Source organism: Mesoplodon mirus (genome assembly GCF_964341445.2).
Source record: "Mesoplodon mirus genome assembly, chromosome: 12".
Lineage (NCBI taxonomy): Eukaryota > Metazoa > Chordata > Mammalia > Artiodactyla > Ziphiidae > Mesoplodon > Mesoplodon mirus.
Window position 1 is genome coordinate 72,000,579 of NC_138988.1, and position 23,217 is coordinate 72,023,795.

The 23,217-nt window shown below is 41.6% G+C and overlaps 1 protein-coding gene across 3 annotated transcripts in view; it reads right to left on the bottom strand.

Moving 5' to 3' along the window:
* The window catches only part of KIF6 (kinesin family member 6), a 424,730-nt gene that overhangs the window by 142,697 nt on the left and 258,816 nt on the right, over positions 1–23,217 (bottom strand). The window lies entirely within an intron of this gene.

The following is a 23,217-nucleotide window of genomic DNA, read 5'->3' on the forward strand; positions in this document are numbered from 1 at the left end:
GGTTTTCAGGTCAAGTGAGTCTGTGCCATTTAAGAGCAGGTTTTCTATTCCCTGAAGTTCTGTAGTTTTCTTGGACGTATTCCTGTTGGTTTCCAAAGCCAGGTGTTTTGGGGGCTCACTTCTCCTGTTCAGGATCTAAGGGTTGAGGGTGCCTGATATGGACTCAAATCTCTTGCTCCTCAGGGAAAGTAACCATAACTTTGTGATCCTTCTTGATTGTGTATTGCCACAACTGGGGTGTGATTTTTTTGCTTGGTGTGGCTGTATATCTGTTTCTCCTACCTGTCTTGATGTTGTTCTTTTACCCTTTGCTGTGGAGACTCTGTTCAGCCAGTTTTTAGGTCCCTTTCAGAGGGAATTATTCCATATGTAGTTATAAATTTATTGTGTCTGTGGGAGGAAGTGTGCTCAGGAACTTCTTATACCACCATCTTGAGTCCTCTCCTAACATATTCATCCTTAAAGAAAATATCTTTTTTACTTGAGTTCCCTTTAATTGCAGGTATCCAGTATCTAAGGCAACTGGTATACAGTAAGTGTTTGATAAATTTCCTTCTTTACTTTGCTTGCATGAAGTATTCAGTACATCCTAACAAACCTTATATTTCATGTCAGATACCCAGACTCTTGACTAATTCCATAGGGTTAATAACTGATCAAAACCCCACCATAATAAATGAGCTGGGCTGTCAGTTCCTCCTGTGAAGGGGCTGTGGTCTGAAGCTTTTCTATTTCTTTTTCCACAGAGGAACTGTGGGCCCATAGTAGGGCTAAATACTTGGTGAGAACTGTGTGTTGTCATGTTGTGGTTTGTAAATTGTGACAGAACAAGCTTATCTCTGGATAAGAGGTCAACCTAAAGAGTGATCCCAACTCTAACTTGCAGTTGAACTGCCTTGCACTAGACCCATTGCCCTGATGGTTACCAGGTTATTCAGAGGTATTGATTACTCATTTATCTCTGTGTTTGGATACAGGACAATTGCTATGACCTCAGGTGATCACAGAACAATTTTATAATGGGTCTATTGCTGAAAGTGAAGATAATGCTTCTTCTCCTGCACTTCTCAGTGCCACGGTTCCTTCCCTTAAACTAATTTTGCAATGAGCTAAGAACTGAATCCTGGAAAGGGCCCCAGTTTTGGGTTCAGAAGACTCAAGTCAAAGTCCTGACTCCTCTTTATGAGGTGTGTGACCTTGGGCAAGTCACTTAACCTCTCCTGGCTCCTCCTTGTCTACAAAATGGGTGGGTGGTGGAGATGGAAATAACATATAAAGGTGTTCGGGGGAGGAAGTTACACAGTGAATACAGATGCATGGAATAGACTCTTAAATGCTAATATCTGTTAAAATTGTTTCTTCTTGACCAGTCATTTAAACGCACACACACACACACACACACACACCCCAAAAGTGACAACAGAAAGGAAAAGAACCAGTGGTGGTAAGTTTGCAGGTATCCTAATTTTCCAAGGGTCCTAATTTTAAACAGCTTATCTCTATCAACAGAACTACTTAAAACATCAAGTAGAGTCCCCATTCACATCATTTTCCTAGGTCCCTGGCAATATTTTTTAGGATTATTTTCAGTCACAGAGGGTCTGGAATTGGGGCTCTAACCTGAATTTCAGGTCTGCCTTCTCATTCTTCTTTTCCTGTCCCCTTTCTGCCTCGCTGCTCCTAAGTGTGGCTGTCACATCTGACCCAGTCCCTGGCTTGATGTGATATTATATTCTGGGCTGGGCTCAGCTTTAAGAGACCTCCCTGTAACTGTGAAGGAAAGTCTCATTCTCTGAGGAAGAAGAGGAGCTTCATAAGCAGGTGGAGGGATTCATGCTTCTTTTGGGGGTGGGCTTTTCTTTTTGCATAGCTGTTAGAAAAGTCACTTCAAGTAACAGTGAACCATGGAAAGTTCTGCCGTGGTCTTTTCTTGCTGACAATTGCTCTCACCCTCTGCCCATCTAGCGGTGGCTTTTCTTTGACTGAAGATAGCATAAAATAAACAGTTGGCAAATGTGCTGCTGGAGAATGGAATTCCATAAAAGTCATAAAACGAACAGACAAACAATCAAACATGCTTTGCTTGTGGCTTATGGTATTTTGATGTGGGAACGCATAGAAACAACAGAGAAACTAAGAAAGCAAGCTTGAAACTCCAGCTAATGACAGTTTTCATGTCCACAGGAGCTGAGTTATGGGTGGATTCTGAGGAAAAATGAAGCTGAGCCTTATTTTATCTCTCCTGATTTACTAGCTAGTTCTATGGAAACCAGTTAATCATACCAGCTCCAAAGCACTCTTTAAATGAACCAGAACCCATGGAAAAGAGCTGTAGGATTCCTTCCAATGCCCCCACCGCCGACCGTCCCTCACCTTCCTAGGGATGAACAAGGTATTTCATGTACCATTCTCCATTTTTCAGCCCAAGGCAAATAATTATTCACTCTTAGAATGCTGCACGTAATCTCTGAACATACATATGTTGCTTTAAATCTGCTCCGTGAGCTTATCACATCTTGAAGAAAGAATCATATTTAATTCAAGATTTCTAACTCCAACAGCACATGCATTTATGCAACCATTTATCTACTCATTCATACAAACATTTATTGGATTTACAAATTTTGACTGAAAACCTACTCTGTAGCAAGGCACTTGGGAAAGCTCTGGGACGCATAGAGAAATGATGAAGTCAGTCCCTTAAGAAGGAGCTTAAAATCCATCGGGCCCATGAACTTATGAAAAGATGCTCCACCTCACTCATAATAAGAGAAAAGCAAATTAGAGCTGTACGAAGATTTCTCCCAATAGACTAGAAAATCCTCCAAAGTGATAACCCACTGTGTTGGCAAGGCCGTAGGGAAGCAGGCAATCCCAGATATTGCTGGCAAGAATGCAAAGTAGTACAACTCCCCAAAGAGGGCAATTCTCAAATCTCCATTAAAATTATAAATATATGTAGACTTTGATGCAGTGAGCCCATTTGCAGAAATCTATTCTACGGTTATACATGCACACATACAAAATGATATAAGGGCAAAATATTTTTTGCAGCGCCATCTATAACAGCAAGAGATTATTAAAAAACACACATCCATCAATAAGGGTCTGGTTCTACATATAATGGAATACCATGCAGCTGACAAGAGGAACGATGTGGAAAAATCTTCAAGATCTATTATTAAGTGAGAAAAGCAAAACCCAGAGAAGCGTGTATAGCATGTTATTTATTTATTTATTTATTTATTTATTTGTAAAAAGAAGGAAGATAAGAATATGCATTAATATTTGCTTGAGTGTGCACAAAGAAACTCTGGAATACACAAGGAGGTCACGAAAGTGGCTTGGAGTGGTGGTGTTGTGGTGGCAGGGAGACATCGTGCCTGGTGGGGATAGAGCAGATGGGGAGAGAGGTGGGAGCAAAACCCTTTACTGTATGCCTCTATATTGTTTGGATTTAAGAGTCACATGGCTGTATTACCTCTTCAAAAAATAAAATAGGTATGTTTTAAAAATTTTTTTAGGGAAGACATCACATGTTCCAATAATGTGTACAATACACGTTGTTGCCTTATTTTCCTACTAAACTTAAAACTCCTGGGTCATATGGTAGTTCTATTTGTAGTTTTTTAAGGAACCTCCATACTGTTCTCCATGGTGGCTGTACCAATTCACATTCCCACCAGCAGTGCAAGAGTGTTCCCTTTTCTCCACACCCTCTCTAGCATTTATTGTTTCTAGATTTTTTGATGATGGCCATTCTGACTGGTGTGAGATGATATCTCATTGTAGTTTTGATTTGCATTTCTCTAATGATTAATGATGTTGAGCATTCTTTCATGTGTTTGTTGGCAGTCTGTATATCTTCTTTGGAGAAATGTCTATTTAAGTCTTCTGCCCATTTTTGGATTGGGTTGTTATCTCACTACTAGGCATATACCCTGAGAAAACCATAATTCAAAAAGAGACATGTACCAAAATGTTCATTGCAGCTCTATTCACAATAGCCCGGAGATGGAAACAACCTAAGTGTCCATCATCGGATGAATGGATAAAGAAGATGTGGCACATATATACAATGGAATATTACCCAGCCATAAAAAGAAACGAAACTGAGCTATTTGTAATGAGGTGGATAGACCTAGAGTCTGTCATACAGAGTGAAGTAAGTCAGAAAGAGAAAGACAAATACCGTATGCTAACACATATATATGGAATTTAAGAAAAAAAGTCATGAAGAACCTAGGGGTAAAACAGGAATAAAGACACAGACCTACTTGAGAATGGACTTGAGGATATGGGGAGGGGGAAGGGTAAGCTGTGACAAAGCAAGAGAGTGGCATGGATATATATACAGTACCAAACGTAAGGTAGATAGATAGTGGGAAGCAGCCGCATAGCACAGGGAAATCAGCTCGGTGCTTTGTGACCGCCTGGAGGGGTGGGATAGGGAGGGTGGGAGGGAGGGAGATGCAAGAGGGAAGGGATGTGGGAACAGATGTATATGTATGACATTCACTTTGTTATAAAGCAGAAACTAATAATAATAAAAAAAATAAAACTCCTTGAGGGATGAATCACATAAGAGCCCTTTAAACTAATCTCTCACATGGTTTCTCCCTCTCCAATTTCTCTTATAAACCCTTGCCAGATTAATCTTCCCAAATACCCCTTTAGACAGATTGCCAGAAATGTTTCCTTAGGGTCTCAGCATCAAATTCAAACATCTCTATTTGACTTTTAGGTCTCTCCCCAAACTCACCTCACCCAACCGATGCACTCTAATGTCTACTACTGAGATGCCCAGCAAGCATCTTGTGCTCCCATCAGGCTGGGTTTAACATTGTTCTTGAACGTTTCCATCCCTGTGCTTTCGCTTGGGCTATTTCCCCTGTCTCTGGGGATGCCTTCCACTTTGCCCTCTGTTTATCCTGAGCCTCACTGTCTTCCAAGGCCCCTCCCTTCCCTAAAGACTGTGCCTTGAGCCCATACTGATCTATTCCTTATGTGACCTCCGCGATACTTAACCATCAGTAGTCCAGGCTTAACTTTGACTCTGTGTAAGATTGTTAGATCCTTAGAGATAAAGCCTATGGGACCTAAACACACACACACACACACACACACACACACACACACACCCCCCACTGGGACCCTTAGGAGGCAGCAACATCAACCATACACATCTACAGCTTTCTGGGTCCTACTAAGAAGAGGTTGTCCAGTCACAACTGTAAGGACTGGCTAGACCTCAACCCATCCCCCACTTTCTGGTTTAAGTGGGGTTTTAGGGACCCTGAGGAAATTCTCCAGATTCCTGTTAACTGTTACTTGCATAATAGGCACCCTACGTTTAGACCAAGCTGAAATCCAAACATTCTTGGCTGTATCTAGGGAACTGGAAGGTGGTCCCACGTGGAGCACCCCTTCCCCCTGCCCCACCATCACCACCAGATGAGAGAAGAGGTGAGAGGACATTTGACGTAAGAGAGAAGAGGGTTCAGCACCCGTTCTCAATCCCTTTAGCCTGCATTGGAGCACTACGGAGCAAGACACTACAGGTCAAACTAAAGGGTCCATTTCCACGAGGAAGCCAGGAACGACACAGTAAGACTCTGAGTTTGTGAGGGAGCCATTTGCTCTGCCAGTGTGGCTCTAGGTCAGTGAGAAATGGAGAGGATGCAAGGCAGCTTCCACATTTTTTGAGTTTTGCTGCTGGGAGGAGAACCAGAAGCCAGAGTCTGAGCCAGGTGGCTTGGTGAGCGTGGGACAAGTGACTACTCAAGGCATGGATGTCAGGGAGGGGACTTCTATGGAATTATAAGAAATACCAGTTCTTGAGCAATGTAAGATCCCCGTAGGGGCTGTCAGAAATCCCTGGGTGGTGAGGGAATTCTGCAGGATGCTGAGGATGGGAGTGGACGGTGGCAAGAACCAAGACATTTAGCTGATTTCTGCTGGCATGACCTCATCCACACCCACAAGGAGATGATGCCTCAAGAAATTCAGCTTACACTTGACATTCATCAGCGAGCTCCTCCCACAGTGTGGGGCCCATAATCTCACTGGTAATGAACACATGGTTTGAGTGACAGAATTTTAGAGTAAGAGTTAGGAATGGCCAGTAGGTTGCACCCTGAGTGCTGACTCCTTCCCATCAACTGGGAGTGGCCCCTTGGAGTTCCATTGGGAAGGATTTTGAAAGCCAGTCCGGCTCACTGGGAGAGAGCACCATAATCCATGTGACATAAACACATGTCTGCCCTGGGCTCAGAATGGGAGGGTACACTTTCTGTGGATTTGTTATCCTTGATCCCATATTACAGACAGGGAAACTGAGTCCTAGAGAAGGAAAGTGGTTTGTTCAAGGTCTCCTTACCAAGGTAGAACTAGAACCTATAGTTTCTCCATTACCCTGTAAGGTCTGTTTTTGTTTTGTTTTGTTCTGTTCTAGATAAAGGAAAAATTAAGGATAATCAAAATAACAAATGATCCAAAACTTTGACTTCAGTTAATGGTTTTATTCTTCCATCCCTTCCCTCTTCCCTCCACAAAAAACTATGAGTTCCTCATAAAATAGTCAACAGATTTGAGATTTTCTCCTTTCTCTCTGGCTCTCTGCCTACCCTTTGGGGGGTGGGGTGGGGAATTACAGGGAACCAAATAGACAGAATATAGGCAGTCTGAAGGAGAAGCAAGTAGGAAAATATTTAGTTCATGCACAAACAGTGAATAATCCAGAATCGATGGTACCTGCAAACCTTTCTTGTAGGCACTCAGATCTTTTCCCTTCACAACTGCTGTTTTCCTGAGGCTCCTTCCTCCATCCCTGCCACATACAACCCCTAGCCAGCTCCACATCTGATTTCTGCAGCTGGGTTTATGAGGAAATATTGATCTTTTAAGATTTCCCACCTGCCACATCACATTATGAGTCATCACACTGGGGTGAACCTTTGTCTGATGTGCCAACTTCCTCTGCTAGCATCTTAAAAGGCAGTCTTTCACTCACGATAACTATTTGAAATCCATTGATATAGAGCAGGTTTTAAACTAGTGCATTTCAAGCATCTGAAAGAGATCTAAGGTTTGACCCTAACATGAAGGGCGTGGGCACTTAAATGTTTTGCTGTTCTTCCAGGCCTTTATCCAGGATTCAAAGGGAAAACTCAAGGGCTGTTACTGTAATATTCAGGATATTAACCCTAAGAGAAAAGGGGAATGGAAAAAAGCCTTTCAGGAGCAATAAATGAAATGAGACAGCCTCTGACGGAAGACAAGGTATCTAAGAGTGACATTTCTCGGTGACTAGCTGCTATATTCATTCCAAAAACATTTACTGAATTCTGACCGAGGGCTAGGAACCAGGCATAAAAAAATGAACCAGTCATATTCCATGCTCTTCAATTCACTGTGTGGGGAGGGCTACACGCAGGTGAACGGGTGATTTTGGTGAGTGTGACAAACGATAATGAAGAACAGGGCACCGAGCTATGGGAACACTTTCAAAAGTGACTTAAGGGGACTTCCTGCTGCTAACATTTATTTTGTGATTTTATACTCTGCCCTACGTGTGCACCTGTGCATTTTTTCCTCTTCTCTGCTGTTACATTGTAGGGACCACATTTCAACATAGTTTTTTTGGTTACAGGGTCTGTCCTATAGCAGATGCTTACTAAATAATTAGATCCACAGATACTGATGGAGCAGCTGGTACCTGGTGTGACACAGAAAGCAGAGGGGGCTTACTGTGATGAATACATTCATTCCCCCATTCAAGATTATAGTTTAGTGCAAATGAAAGGCATAATATGATAAAGGGTCATAAAAGCAACGCAAACAGCAGTGCTGGGATGCGGGGCCAGGAGTGATCAGTTCTGTGTGGATCAACAGGGAGGCGTGAAGCAGGGGACACAGCATGGAGCAGGGTGGGAGACAACCACAGGCAAGAGTGTGGGTGGCGCGGCAGAAGGGGCAGGAAATAAAGACAGGCCAGGGTCATGCTGGGGGACCCTGAACTTTATTTTCTAGGCAACAAAAAGCCTATTGCTGATTGGCTGATGGAAGTGATTAATTTCAGGAGGCCCTGGTGTGTGGGAACCCGGCGATATTACCGGAATTCAGCAGTTACTGAGAGCCACCTGGACTGTGGGCCCTGGTGCCATTTCTCTCTGCATTAACCTACATTCCCTGTGTTAAGTACTGGGCCTTTATATGTGAAGGTATTGTTCTTCCCTCTCGCACAGGCCAGGCCACAGGGAGCTGTCTCGAGACACTCCGACGGCCAGCCTGCACTTGTGATGCATCATCGCTGCCCCTCCTCAGCCTGGTGTTTGCTGCCCCTGAGAAGCCTCTCTTACCCAGTCTACACAGCGAGCCCTCTAGGCCCCTTTCTCTGTTCTCCTCTCTCCACTCTGGCTATTCCTCTATCAGGTTCCGTCTCCCCAGCATTTCACTGCCACGTCCCCAGCCCCAGACCCGGGCTCTACCCTTAGTCCGAGGATTTCTCCATCTTATAGATGAGGAAATAAAACCTTAGTGAGGTTGACAGACTTGCCCCTGTCACTCTCTAGAAAGTGTACTTAGCAGAAAGGGATCAGCAGTGGTGCCCCCAGCGCTGGGACACTGGGTTACTTTCTGGCAGTGATATTAACACAGTCTACACATAGTGGATGAGATTAACCACCTGCAGAGCCATTTCACACACAGGATGTCTCACAAAGTGAAGGAAGAAAGGAAAGCTCTAGAAATTTAGAAAGCTCAAAGAGCTCACCCCCAATATTTTATCTAAAAACCTCCCCCCCAACTCTCTCCCAAAACCGCAACTCTTACTATGTTTGATTCTCTCCAGAGCGCTGCTTATGACGTCATTGGATACCTGATTGGTAACTGTCCCATTCACTTGAATATGAGGCCCTTGAAGGCTGGGGTTTTGTGTCTTCACCAAACTCTGATCCCAGCACTTAGAACAGGGCTTGGCACATAGTAAACAATGGATTAATGCAGCCTGTAGCTGAGTGATTTTCAAGTGAAGAGCTTGAAAAAGAACTACCCATGTTTCCCACCTCCAGAGATTCTTATCCCTCATCTCTCTCATTGATAAGCAGTGTGCAGAGAACCACTGTCACAAAAGGAGTTGTTGGCCTTTCACGTATTTGAAGCAGAGCAAAGGAGCAAAAGCCTGAACAAGGGTATTAACACATTTTTAGAAAGAATGTGCCAACACAAGAAGGAATGGTAAAAGAAAGAGCTGATTCGTACATAGCACTTGCTCCAGGCCCAGAAAAGGGCTAGGTGCTTCGTATTTTGCAAGCATTGAATCTTCACAACTACCCTATGAGGGAGATCGTATATATTAACCCCATTTTGTAGATAAGAAAACTGAGGCACAGAAAAATTAAGTCACTTGCCCGAGGTTGCACAGCTAGGCAGTAGGATTCAAATCCAGATGGTCAAGCTCCAGAGTGCACACCAGGCAATCCAGAGCAATGTTTGTGGCAGATTAAAGATGGCCACAAGCACTCTAACATTCCTCCCCTCGAGGGACTCTGTGTACCCTCCTCTTGAACCCAGGTTGGCCTGCAGCTGACTTGACCAATAAGGAATGACAGAAGTAACACTACACCAGTTCTGGGCCTAGCTTTTAAGAATTTCCATTTCTTTCCTCTGGAGCCTTGAACTTCCTCATAAGTGGTCTGACTACCCTGTGGGAAAGGCCAAGTGGAGAGGTCCGGAGGCTCCATGGAGAGAGTGGAGCTTGGCGGGGCCCAGCCCTCCCTTCTCGGGCTCTGGGCCTGCAGAGGAGCCATCTTGGAGCCCCAGCCCCGGCCGGCTGACTCCACTGGGTAACTCCATTCAATGTCACATGGAGCTAATCATCACTCAGCTGACCCCCATCTAAATTCCCAAGTCACAAAACCATGAGCTGTAATAAAATGGTCGTTGCTTTACACTGCTGAGTTTTGGGATAGTTTGTTGTGCAATTATGTTACATTAACCAGAACAGTGTATTCACACTTTCTGAGACACACAGAAAGAAGTACATTTTTGAGAAAACATACATACACACTAGAGAAACCCTGAAGTTTAGCTTTGACTCCAGACTTTGAAAGTGCCGGTGGCCTAGAGCCTATGATATCATTTCTGGAATCTCTGAACTAATGAGTGATCAGTGACAATGTGGTCGCACAGGCTGCACGAACCCAGCAATGTTAGTAATAAAACAAGGCATGTTTGTTCACATAGACTCTTAACATCCATCCATCCGAAATAAAATCTCACAAAACAACACTTGCCCTTATTACGTGTGATACACTCTGACAGTCTCTGTTCTATTTAACTTTTAAAATACTCACTGTGATCCACTAAGTTAACTTTCTGACCCACCAATGAGTCAACGCCAGCAGTCCGAGGAAGGATGGGCACTGAGGAGAAGCTTGTCAGAGAATGGGCATCATCCAGGAGAGGCAATGCTCAAAGTCAGCCAATCCCGATGTTCAGTTTACTCGGCAGACAGAGTGAGGAGGGAGACACTGCCCCCACCCCCCTCCCTCCGTCCTGGCTTCATGATGCCGATGTTAAGATCTCCCATCTGACTGCCTTGTTCTGATTCCAGACTCAATAATCAGCTTATATAGTTTGGCCTGTAGTTTCTGCACATGCTGCTCCCTCTGCCAACCCCACCATTGCCCAATGAACAACTCCTACTATTCACCCATCAGGACCATCAGAGATGCCCTCTTCCCCCAGAAGCCTTCCTTGACTCTCCACAGCTGGGTTAGGTCTCCCCTCTGTGTATTCTAAGCTGACTGTATTACTCTTGCCTGTTTACTAGGTGGTCCGCTCTGAGAGCTTAGGAACTGTATCTTATTTAGCTATGACTCCCTAGAACCTGACACAGTACCTGGCACTGAGTAGGCACTTGGTAAATATCTGTTGAATAAGCAAATATCTGTCTAACCATGTACATATAACTACTAGAGAAAGACTGTCCTGACTAGCCATTCCCCAACCAAACATTAGAATTCCAACTTGCTTGGCAAACATAAACAATATTGTAAACTCTTGTCAATTGACATTTTGCGATTTATAGCCCTCTCTTCTGTGGGTTTAGTTTGCATGAGTCAGTCCCCACTAATTTCATTAACTCTGGGAGGAATCACAAGATTGTTTCTAGAATGGCAGTGCTGACTACCAGATCTATATGATTTTACTGAATTAATGTGACCTTCTGAAGTCTTGACGGCAGCCATCATGTGTCTGACTCTGATAGCCCTACCTTGCTCCCTGACATCAATTATAAGTGCAGGGCCAGGGCCTCCCTGGTGGCGCAGTGGTTGAGAGTCCGCCTGCCGATGCAGGGGATACGGGTTCGTGCCCCGGTCTGGGAGGATCCCATATGCCGCGGAGCGGCTGGGCCCGTGAGCCATGGCCGCTGGGCCTGCGCATCCGGAGCCTGTGCTCCGCAACGGGAGAGGCCACAACAGTGAGAGGCCCGCATACCGCAAAAAAAAAAAAAAAATAAGTGCAGGGCCAATATCTGAAATCTGAGGCTTTTAAAAATACAGCTATTTTCTATATCTTCATCTGAATTGAAGTGATGACAGTCTTAGAAACAGGTTTAAGGTATTTTTCCACTTTTTAAAATTTCATATAAAATCTGTTTTCTAAATTGCCTTTGACTTTGTTTTGTGGGATTTTTTTTTTTCCTTTTTGAGGCTCAGTTTTGTTTTTTTTTAAGGAAAGCTATTAACAATTTTCTAAACTGCTTTTGTCCCAAATCACATTAAGTTGGTACTCGTTGCGTGTATCTCTTAGTTCAAAAAGTCAGGGATGGTCATGGTAATGGACTTGAGAGATATCTCAGCTGGAACTGAGGTCTGCAGGGACCTAAGCAATTACTGTTGTTATTAAAATAACCTTGGATTATTTATTTCTTACTTGTAAGGGTAGAAAATGAAGAATATTAGTACTTGAGCAAAAATCTCAAACAGGAAATCGGAAGACCAGAAATGGATGATAACTGTAACAAGAGCAGCAGTATTTCAGTGCCTTCAAATAGCAACACTGATCTGGGAGGGAGTATTTCCCCCAGTGGCTGGCTTAATAGAACCAAGAAAATAGCTGTGAGGGAGACCCACGTGGGAAGAGGTGGGAGGGTAAAGTTCTTATACATGAGCAAACTGAACCTTACAAAACTACTTAATACAAACCTAGAGGCACTATGACTTTATATTGTTAACAGTCATTTCAAAAAGAAAAATTAAGCTCTTTTTTAGAGCAGGGCACAGAGTCTAGGGAATGATCCAAAGAGCAGAAAAAGCAGAAAATACATTCAGAAATGAACTACTGGTGGTGCCTTTGACCTGTGACATTTTTGTTCTTATCCTCTGGCCAAATTTTACCCTTGGATATACGTAAAGGTTCTTACTAAATTAAGTGGAAGTTAAATGTGCATGCTCAAAGGACAGATTTGGCCTGTAGTATGTTTCCAAAGATATTAATAAAGCAATAGAAGTGAAAAAGATTGTTAGGCCATCAGAGTTCTTGTTTCAGATGAGAAATGCCAGGACAGACGGGAAGCACTGCATTACTTTCTCCTTTGGAGAGGCTCCATCTTTGGACTCCCTGACATCAGGGCATTCTCACTAACGCTTAACTGTGTCCAAAAAAGCGTGGTCTATTCCAAGGAAACATCTCAACCCCTGCAGCAGAAGGTGCCTAGACAACGTGAAAGCAGAAGGGATTGTGAAGACATCAAATAAGGGAAAATATAAACTTTTATTCCAAAGGAAAAACAGTCAGTCATCACACCTTTCTTGATGAGAGATATGGGAATGCTATGGGGGAAGAAGTACTGGTTTGGGAACCCAGACAAGCAGTTTTTGAGTTTGATATCTGTTAACAATAGGCTGCCTGTCTGTGAGTGCGACAAATGACTTTGCCGTGCTGAGCTTTGGGTTTGTCATCTATAAACAAAACGTCTGGTTGACGGGATAAATAACGTGTCCTTAGCTCTAATACTCTGTGATTTTATGAGATATAAAATTATCTATAAAAGTACTCTACTAGCAATTAAAGGTAATGATGAAAGTTATAAAGGGGCAAGAAAGGAAGTTAAAACAACTCTTCCTTTGAGAAGATTATGGCAATGCTTAGGAAAAACCACACTAAATAATAAGGGTAATAATGTGACATGAGTAATAATAACAATGATTTATTTAGCAGCTATTACGCAAATGTCAGGCTGTGGGCCAGGCACTGTACATTCACCACCCCTAACCCTCAGCAGAGTCTGCATACTAGGTGTGGTAGATAGTATTTTCCAAAGATGGCAATGATATCTGCCATCCCACACTCTCTTGTAGAATTTTGTCCCTTCACCATCAAGAAGTGTAGTCTAATTTCCTTCTCCTTGAATCTGGGTGAACTTGTGACTTATTTGAAACCAACTGAATGTGGCAGAAGTCATTCTGGTTGGTCCTAGGACTACATCATAAAAGGTAGTGCAGCTCCTGGCTTGTGAGCTGGAACACTAGCTCGTGAAGACTTTCACTGTTAAAAAAGCAACCTGGCTGCTTATATGCTGGGAGCTGCCATCTTGTGAGAAAGTCCTCACAGAGATCACATGGAGAGGTCCCAAGACAATGTGAAAAGAGATGCCTGGATAGCTCCCAACTTTTCCAGCATCCCCTCTCCCTACCATTCAAGCTCCAGCTACCATCTGACTGAAACTACATGAGAAGCCCTAAATCAGAACTACCCAGCCTTCCCAAATCCCTGATGCAGAGAAACTGTGAGAGATAGTGAAATGATTGCTGTTGTTTTAAGCCACTAAATTTGGAGTGACTTGTTACCTAGCAATAGCTAACCAGCAGGTTTGGGTACCTGTGGTACCTAGAATTGGGGTATTGCTGTAAACAAAACCTATAACATGTGACGTTGGCATTGGGACCAGGCAGTGGTAGGAAGAGACTCGAAGAATCTGTTAGTGAAAGCCTAAAGAATGTTAAAGAGAATGTTAGCAGAAACCTTAAGGAGGCTTCACAGAAAGTGATGGAAATATTATTTGAGCTGGAGAAAAGGACACTCTTTTTTTTTTTTAATTTATACTTTTCCATCATTTTATTTTATTTTATTTTTTTGGCTGCTCCACACGGCTTGTGAGATCTTAGTTCCCCACCAGGGACTGAACCTGGGCCCTGGCAGTGAAAGCACCAAGTCCTAACCACTGGACCGTCAGGGAATTCCCAGAAAAGACACTCTTGTTATGGTGGTGTAGTGGTGGGAAGTTTAGCAAAATTGTCACCAGCAATAATATGGAAAATAGAGATTTTTATAATTAGAGTCCACCTCTTGAAGGTGAAGGGACAAAATTCTACAAGAGTGTGTGGGATGGAAGATATCATTGCAGTCATCTTTGGAAAATACCATCTACTGCACCTAGTGTGCAGACTGTACTGAGGGTTGGGGGTAGTGAATGTATATTGCCTGATATTTGTGTAGTAGCTTGAAATAAATCATTGTAATTATTACTCATGTCATTATTATTACCCTTATTATTCAGTGTGGTTTTTTCCTGAGTACATAATGAATTCAAGAATTTAGTTAGAGAGTTTTTCAGGAAGAGTATTGAGGTTTCTTCTAGCTGCCTACATTACAATGAGAGAGGAGAGAAATGAATTAAGGAACAAGCTAGTCAGTTTTTGAGTAGAAGTTGGAAGAATTTTAAAGGGTCCAGAAGAGTCTTTTCAGTTAGCAAAGGGTTCTTGAATTAAGGAATAGCTTCCTAGAAAAGAAGACACCCAGGGTGGGACAGTAAGATCCTTTGTTAAGATATCATAAATATCTCGAGATCTTGTCCCTTTCTGGCAGATAAATGTTGTCCTAAGGATATTAAGGGCATATCTCACAGATCCTTGTAGTCAAATAATAGGGCTTCATTGTCCCACAGCAGCCTCACAGGGAGCCCAAGGTAGAAGGGGACCTATTTTAAAGAGATTCATGGGTGTGAGTTTAGTCTAACAGAGTGGATTATAAATTGATATGCAGGCAGCCCATAAAGTTTTAAAGGAAATTGTATCAGTTTGGGCTGAAAGTGAAGAGATGGTGCAAAATATAAAGAAGGCTTTGGACCCCCAACCTTTTGAGGATAGAAAGTAAGCACAGAAGTTGCTCGTTTGCAAACTCAAGCCACTTCTTATGGAAAAAAAAGGATGACCCAGAGACTGGAACCAAGAGCAGAGCCAAAAGCCATGGAAAACATTAGAAAAACATTAGACTCCCCAGGAAGTTGGACTGGGTTCTAATGATGGACCTGGAACTATGTGCTTGGATACTTTTATAGCTGCTCTGACACAGTGCCTGCTGTGTGCCACCCAGTCTCCCTTTTTTGGAACAGGAGCATCTACTGCAGTTATCTAACCTCAGAGCCAAGTTCAGCATGTATGTTATATGTTGGGGGCAGGTAACCTGTTTCTACAGATCTTCAGCTGGTACTTACAAAGTAGTGTCCTAGGGAGAACACCAGGATCTGATTTAGAGCCTAGACCTTGAACTTAATGCTTTATTCAAGCTCTTGATTTTTTTTTTTTTTTTTTTTTTTTTGCGGTATGAGGGCTTCTCACTGTTGTGGCCTCTCCCGTTGCAGAGCACAGGCTCCAGATGCGCAGGCTTAGCGGCCATGGCTCACAGGCCCAGCCGCTCCGCGGCACGTGGGATCTTCCCGGACCGGGGCATGACCCATGTCCCCTGCATCGGCAGGTGGACTCTGAACCACTGTGCCACCAGGGAAGCCCAAGCTCTTGATTTTTATAGGAAAAATAATAGCTCAATGCACGGGAACTATCATATTTAATGTGTTGATATCATTTTCTCCTTGACATCTAAACCATTATCTTAGGTCTTACTTCCTCTATGAAGCTCACAGCTTCATGACTGAAAATAAGCTCCCTTAGAGCAGGAATGGGGCTTAAATTTGCCTAGTATGCAGCTCAGGGTCTTGCACTTATTAGGCCTACATTAAATGCTTGATGATAATGAAAGTGGTCATGAAAACCTTGTGCTCTTCCTTCTACAGAACCTAGGGGATGTACTTCTTGCTGCAGAATTCTTAGTTCTAACACTGTCAATCCTGAATGACTCAGAAACTATTTCTGCAGGATAAATCTTGTAAATTCTGAAGTTTTAGAGCTGGAAGGGATCTTAAAAGTCCAAAAGTTCACTCCCTTCATTTTACAGATAAGGACAATGAAGTTTTATTGGTCAGTGGGATGATTTACCATACAGTGGTTAAGTGATCTGCCCAAGGTCATGTCATTAATGACAGAGCCAAGACTAGAAATTTCTCCTGTCATTCCATTCCTGCATTCAACAAAGTCTTCTGAGAGCTTGCTATTTGTAAGACATGGGTTAGATTCTTTTCTTTTCTGTTTCCCTTTGATCCTCATTAGACAATGTTAACCAGAATCAGGAAGTAGAGAGGCATTCAAGCCAGTCTGTTGACTCCCTTTGTAGTAGTTCTAGAAAAGTTTTGATGGGTGGAGATGTCAAAACTGTTGCCTTTGGCATGTGATTTTGGATTATTTATGCCAGATATTTTGTATACCACTTTACTACAGATAATCAGGAACTGAATACACTGGTTATTTTCCAAGTAGAATATATTTCTTGCTCACGTGGCCACCTTCAAATTATACAAAATCTAATTCAAAACTTTACAGCAATCCTTCTTACTAGTTGCTCTGGCCAATTCTCTGGCCTTTTCCAAAACTCATCACTGCCTCTCAGTAAGACAGAGCTCAACCTGGAGCTCCTCCTGGCCTGAAGAACCTTCTTTTGGTCTCTTTCTACATACAGGTTGGTGAGGTCCTGGCATCTTTCATCAAAATCTTCCCCGCCCCTGGCACCAAACCTTGTTGCATAACTCCCTACATAAAGAATATTGCCTGTTCCCAAGAACATTAAGAACCTTCTTGATATTCTTGGGAAAATCTCACTAAAGAACCCATTTCCTCTTTAATCCTTTAGGGACTGTAAGTGTGGAATGTGGATTCTCCCATCCTTACCAGTGTTTCTTTCTTGTCTAGTGTTTATTACTGACTTGATACATAGCTTAGAGGGTAAGGGTGATATCTGGTAAGTGACTCTGGGTAGTCCCTGGTAATCTGAATGCACTCAAGAGAATTTAATATTACATTTTGAGTTTAAGATTACACACTCACTCAACTGACTAAGTCCTAGGAATATTGCTCGGTTTTAGTCACTTGAATGTTTATATATTAAGAAGTAGATACAGCCTCTTCCTTAAGAAGTTTCTAAAATAAAAGGTTTACAGTGAAACAAGTGATAAATTAACAGAAATTAATACTCAATATCAAACAAGAAAATATTGGTTTTTTTTGAAGGTTAAATAATCATAGGCATTTCTGTAGCACTTAGAGAAGGGCAGACACTTGAAATAGTATTTTTGTAAAAGAAATATGAAGAACTACATCATTCAAACTAAAGCATATGTTATATCTGATGTAACAAACAAATCAATGCTTTTAGAATTCTGAAGTTTGGAAGGAAAGACTAATATTCAGATGTAAAATAATGGGGTATTTTATTAATGTTGAGAAAAAATGTGATATTTGCTTATTCTCTATCTTTGGTCCTTTTTTTTTTTTTTTTTGCACTGGTCCTTTTTGTAGAAAAGAAAATCAGATGAATGAATGGTGAGATATATACCTAATGGCAAACAGTTAAAATCTACAAGAAATTCCTCTTATGACTTTATAGACAAAAAAAGATATGGAAGTCTATATGAGCATGGTGAATCCACAGAAACTTTCTAAATAGGTGGGGCAATTGCCAGGATCATCTTTCAACAGCTTCCAAACATCCTTTTTGCATCAGGAGAGTTTCTCAGAGGATGTGGATATGTGGACATCAGAGGCCTCAGAGCTGCCAAGTTTATTCAGAGAAAGGAAATAAAGGTGGAAAAAAATCTGCATCTGCAGCTCCCATACCCCACATCGGTGGTCACTCCGAAATGAACCAGTCACCAACAACATTTTCAGCCGATGAGATAACTGCATTCCCAAACAGCCTCAACACGGACAAATTACTGTAATTACAACAGTTTCCGCAGAGTCCTGGTTCTTTTGAGGCACTAGTGAAGGGAGAACTGAGGGGACTTGGTCTGGCCTCTGCTCTGTGTGTCTCTGTACTAAAGGGAAGCTGGGATGGGACGGTACACACAATTTAGCCATTTGCAGCAGCAAGAGAGCAATGGGTACAAACAGGGAAGCAGGCCTGGGCCCACTGGCTGCTAAGTCCTTCCTCAGCGGCACCCTGTTCTACTGGCTCTGCCCTAGACGGAGATGTAGGCTTCCTGAGGGCAGCCACAGTAACCACCGCCTTTGTACTTGGTATCTCTTCCTCAGGGGCCACTGTGGTTCCTTCTACCAGTGCTGCCTGCTACAAGGAGCACTGAGTGTCCCCTCTGTTAAAGGTTTTATGCATACAAAGGGGTGGGGAGTGCAGTGATCAAACACGCCTGAAAAATGATGGGTCAAACAAAACAAACAGTTGTATGGGGGGTTATTCTAGATCTTTAGTAAATTAATGCAGAGTGTCATTTTCTAAAGGGGAGGGCGGGCTGTTTAGCATGAATGAGAACCCCTCATTCACGGACACTCCCCAAGACTATGATCTGGGGAAGGCTGCCTTCCAGGTGGTAGATGCTCCACATTTTTTGAGCTGAATTGACACTGAATAATAAGTCCTACCCTTTCACTGGTTACCCCTCCACATCCTTGAGAAGAGCATATTTCTCCTTGGTTTTTCTTTACAGTGTTAAACACTCGTTTAGACTTTCTTCCCCTGGAATGATCACCATACTTTCTTATTATTCATAACTTTTGAAAGTCTGTCTGCCTTGCACACCATAAAAGCTGGGAAGGCAGGTTCACCACACATGCCCACGGGCTCCCCCTTCTGGGTATGATCATTAACAGCCTTCAAGAATAGGGTGTCCAGAAGGAATCCACCATTTCATAGGTGATCCCCCAAACTAAGGCAATCTACTGATAAGACTGTTACTACTGCTGTGTTTGGGGCACTGCCTCTCTCTAGCTGCCCAGGATCACATCGGCTTTGTTAGCAGGCATCACACAAAGTTAGCAGCCAATTGAGATCCCTGCTTCTTCTCCTGAGACCCTCTTTTTGCCATTTTCTTTTTGTTTGTGTGGTGGTTGGTTTGAAACAGCTTTATTGAGATATAATTCACATAGCATAAAATTCAACCACTGGAAGTGTACAATCCAATATTTTTTCATACATTCACAGAGTTGTGCAACACTATTGCCACAGTCAATTTTGGAACATTTCCATTATGCTAAAAAGAAACGCTGTACCCTTTAGTTATTACCTCCCAGTGTCCCCATACCCTCTGGCCCTAGGCAACCACTAACCTACTTTCTGTCTCTACAGGCTTGCCTATTTTGGACATGTCACTTAAACAGAAACATATGTGGGGTTTATTACTTATTTACTCATTAACATCTTTATTGGAGTATAATTGCTTTACAATGGTGTGTTAGTTTCTGCTTTATAACAAAGTGAATCAGTTATACATATACATATGTTCCCATATCTCTTCCCTCTTGCGTCTCCCTCCCTCCCACCCTCCCTATCCCACCCCTCTAGGTGGTCACAAAGCACTGAGCTGATCTCCCTGTGCTATGCGGTTACTTCCCACTAGCTATCTATTTTACGTTTGGTAGTGTATATATGTCCATGCCACTCTCTCACTTTGTCAGAGCTTACCCTTCCCCCTCCCCATATCCTCAAGTCCATGCTCTAGTAGGTCTGTGTCTTTATTCCCGTCTTACCCCTAGGTTCTTCATGACCTTTTTTTTTTTCCCTTAGATTCCATATATATGTGTTAGCATACGGTATTTGTTTTTCTCTTTCTGACTTACTTCACTCTGTATGACAGTCTCTAGATCCACTGTAGCTTTGTAGTATATTCTGAAGTTAGGGAGCCTGATTCCTCCAGCTCCATTCTTCTTTCTAAAGATTGCTTTGGCTATTCGGGGTCTTTTGTGTTTCCATACAAATTGTGAAATGTTTTGTTCTAGTTCTGTGAAAAATGCCATTGGTAGTTTGATATGGATTTCATTGAATCTGTAGACTGCTTTGGGTAGTATAGTCATTTTCACAATGTTGATTCTTCTAATCCAAGAACATGGTATATCTCTCCATCGGTTTGTATAATCTTTAATTTCTTTCATCAGTGTCATAGTTTTCTGCATACAGGTCTTTTGTCTCCTTAGGTAGGTTTATTCCTAGGTATTTTATTCTTTTTGTTGCAATGGTAAATGGGAGTGTGTCATTAATTTCTCTTTCAGATTTTTCATGATTAGTGTATAGGAATGCAAGAGATTTCTGTGCATTAATTTTGTATCCTGCTACTTTACCAAATTCATTGATTAGCTCTAGTAGTTTTCTGGTAGCATCTTTAGGATTCTCTACGTATAGTATCATGTCATCTGCAAACAGTGACGGTTTTACTTCTTCTTTTCCGATTTGGATTCCTTTTATTTCTTTTTCTTCTCTCATTGCTGTGGTTAAAACTTCCAAGACTATGTTGAATAACAGTGGTGAGAATGGGCAACCTTGTCTTCTTCCTGATCTTAGTGGAAATGGTTTCAGTTTTTCACCACTGAGAATGATGTTGGCTGTGGGTTTGTCACATATGGCCTTTATTATGTTGAGGTAGTTTCCCGCTGTGCTTACTTTCTGGAGAGTTTTTCTCATAAATTGGTGTTGAATTCTGTCAAAAGCTTTTTCTGCATCTATTGAGATTATGATATGATTTTTATGCTTCAATTTGTTAATATGGTGTCTCACATTGATGGATTTGCATATATTGAAGAACCTTGCATTCCTGGGATAAACCCCACTTGATCATGGTGTATGATCCTTTTAATGTGCTGTTGGATTCTGTTTGCTAGTATTTTGTTGAGGATTTTTGCATCTATGTTCATCTGTGATATTCACCTATAGTTTTCTTTTTTTGTGACATCTTTGTCTGGTTTTGGTATCAGGGTGATGGTGGCCTCGTAGAATGAGTTTGGGAGTGTTCCTCCCTCTGCTATACTTCGGAAGAGTTTGAGAAGGATAGGTGTTAGCTCTTCTCTAAATGTTTGATAGAAACCACCTGTGAAGCCATCTGGTCCTGGGCATTTGTTTGTTGGAAAATTTTTAATCACAGTTTCAATTTCAGTGCTTGTGATTGGTCTGTTTATATTTTCTATTTCTTCCTGGTTCAGTCTTGGAAGATGTGCTTTTCTATTAATTTTTCCGTTTCTTCCAGGTTGTCCATTTTATTGGCATATAGTTGCTTGTAGTAAGCTCTCATGATCCTTTGTATTTCTGCAGTGTCAGTTGTTACTTTTTTTTCATTTCTAATAATGTTGATTTGAGTCTTCTCCCTTGTTTTCTTGATGAGTCTGGTTAATGGTTTATCAATTTTGTTTATATTCTCAAAGAACCACTTTTAGTTTTACTGATCTTTGCTATTGTTCCCTTCATTTCTTTTCATTTATTTCTGATCAGATCTTTCTTTCTTTCTGCTAACTTTGGGGTTTTTTTTTTTGTTCTTCTTTCTCTAATTGTTTTAGGTGTAACTTTAGGTTGTTTATTTGAGATGTTTCTTGTTTCTTGAGATAGGCTTGTATAACTATAAACTTCCCTCTTAGAACTTCTTTTGCTGCATCCCATAGGTTTTGGGTCATTGTGTTTTCATTGTCATTTTTCTCTAGGTATTTTTTGATTTCCTCTTTGATTTCTTCAGCACTCTCTTGGTTATTTAGTAGTGTATTGTTTAGCCTCCATGTGTTTGTATTTTTTACAGTTTTTTTCCAGTAATTGATATCTAGTCTCATAGTGTTGTGTTTGGAAAAGATACTTGACACAATTTCAATTTTCTTAAATTTATTGAGGCTTGATTTGTGACCCAAGATATGATCTATCCTGGAGAATGTCCATGAGCACTTGAGAAGCAATTATATTCTGTTGTTTTTGAATGGAATGTCCTAGAAATAATTAAGTCCATCTTGTCTGATGTGTCATTTAAAGCTTGTGTTTCCTTATTTAATTTTATTTTGCATGATATGCCCATTGGTGAAAGTAGGGTGTTAAAGTCCCCTGCTATTACTGTGTTACTGTTTTTTTTTTAATACTAAATACAGCCTTATTTTAATAAACCTTGCCCTTGGTTATTATATCTTACTTTTCTAAAAATGTATTTTTTTGTTTTCTTTATACAGCAGGTTCTTATTAGTCATCAATTTTATACATATTAGTGTATACATGTCAATCCCAATTGCCCAATTCAGCACACCACCATCCCCACCCACCCCTGCGGTTTTCCCCCCTTGGCGTCCATACGTTTGTTTTCTACATCTGTGTCACAACTTCTGCCCTGCAAACCAGTTCATTTGTACCATTTTTCTAGGTTCCAAATATATTCATTAATATACGATATTTGTTTTTCTCTTTCTGACTTACTTCACTCTCTATGACAGTCTCTAGATCCATCCACGTCTCAACAAATGACACAATTTCATTCCTTTTTATGCCTGAGTAATATTCCATTGTATATATGTACCACATCTTCTTGGTACATATATATATGTACCATGTATATATGCTTGTTGATGGGCATTTAGGTTGCTTCCATGACCTGGCTATTGTAAATAGTGTTGCAATGAACATTGGGGTGCATGAGTCTTTTTGAATTATGGTTTTCTCTGGGTATATGCCCAGTAGTGGGATTGCTGGATCATAGGGTAATTCAAATTTTAGTTTTCTAAGGAACCTCCATACTGTTCTCCATAGTGGCTGTATCAATTTACATTCCCACCAACAGTGCAAGAGGCTTCCCTTTTCTCCACACCCTCTCCAGCATTTGTTGTTTGTAGATTTTCTGATGATGCCCATTCTAACTGGTGTGAGGTGATACATCATTGTAGTTTTGATTTGCATTTCTCTAATAATTATTGATGTTGAGCAGCTTTTCATGTGCTTCTTGGCCATCTGTATGTCTCCTTTGGACAAATGTCTATTTAGGACTTCTGCCCATTTTTGGATTGGGTTGTTTGTTTTTTTAATATTGAGCTGCATGAGCTGTTTATTTATTTTGGAGATTAATCCTTTGTCCATTGA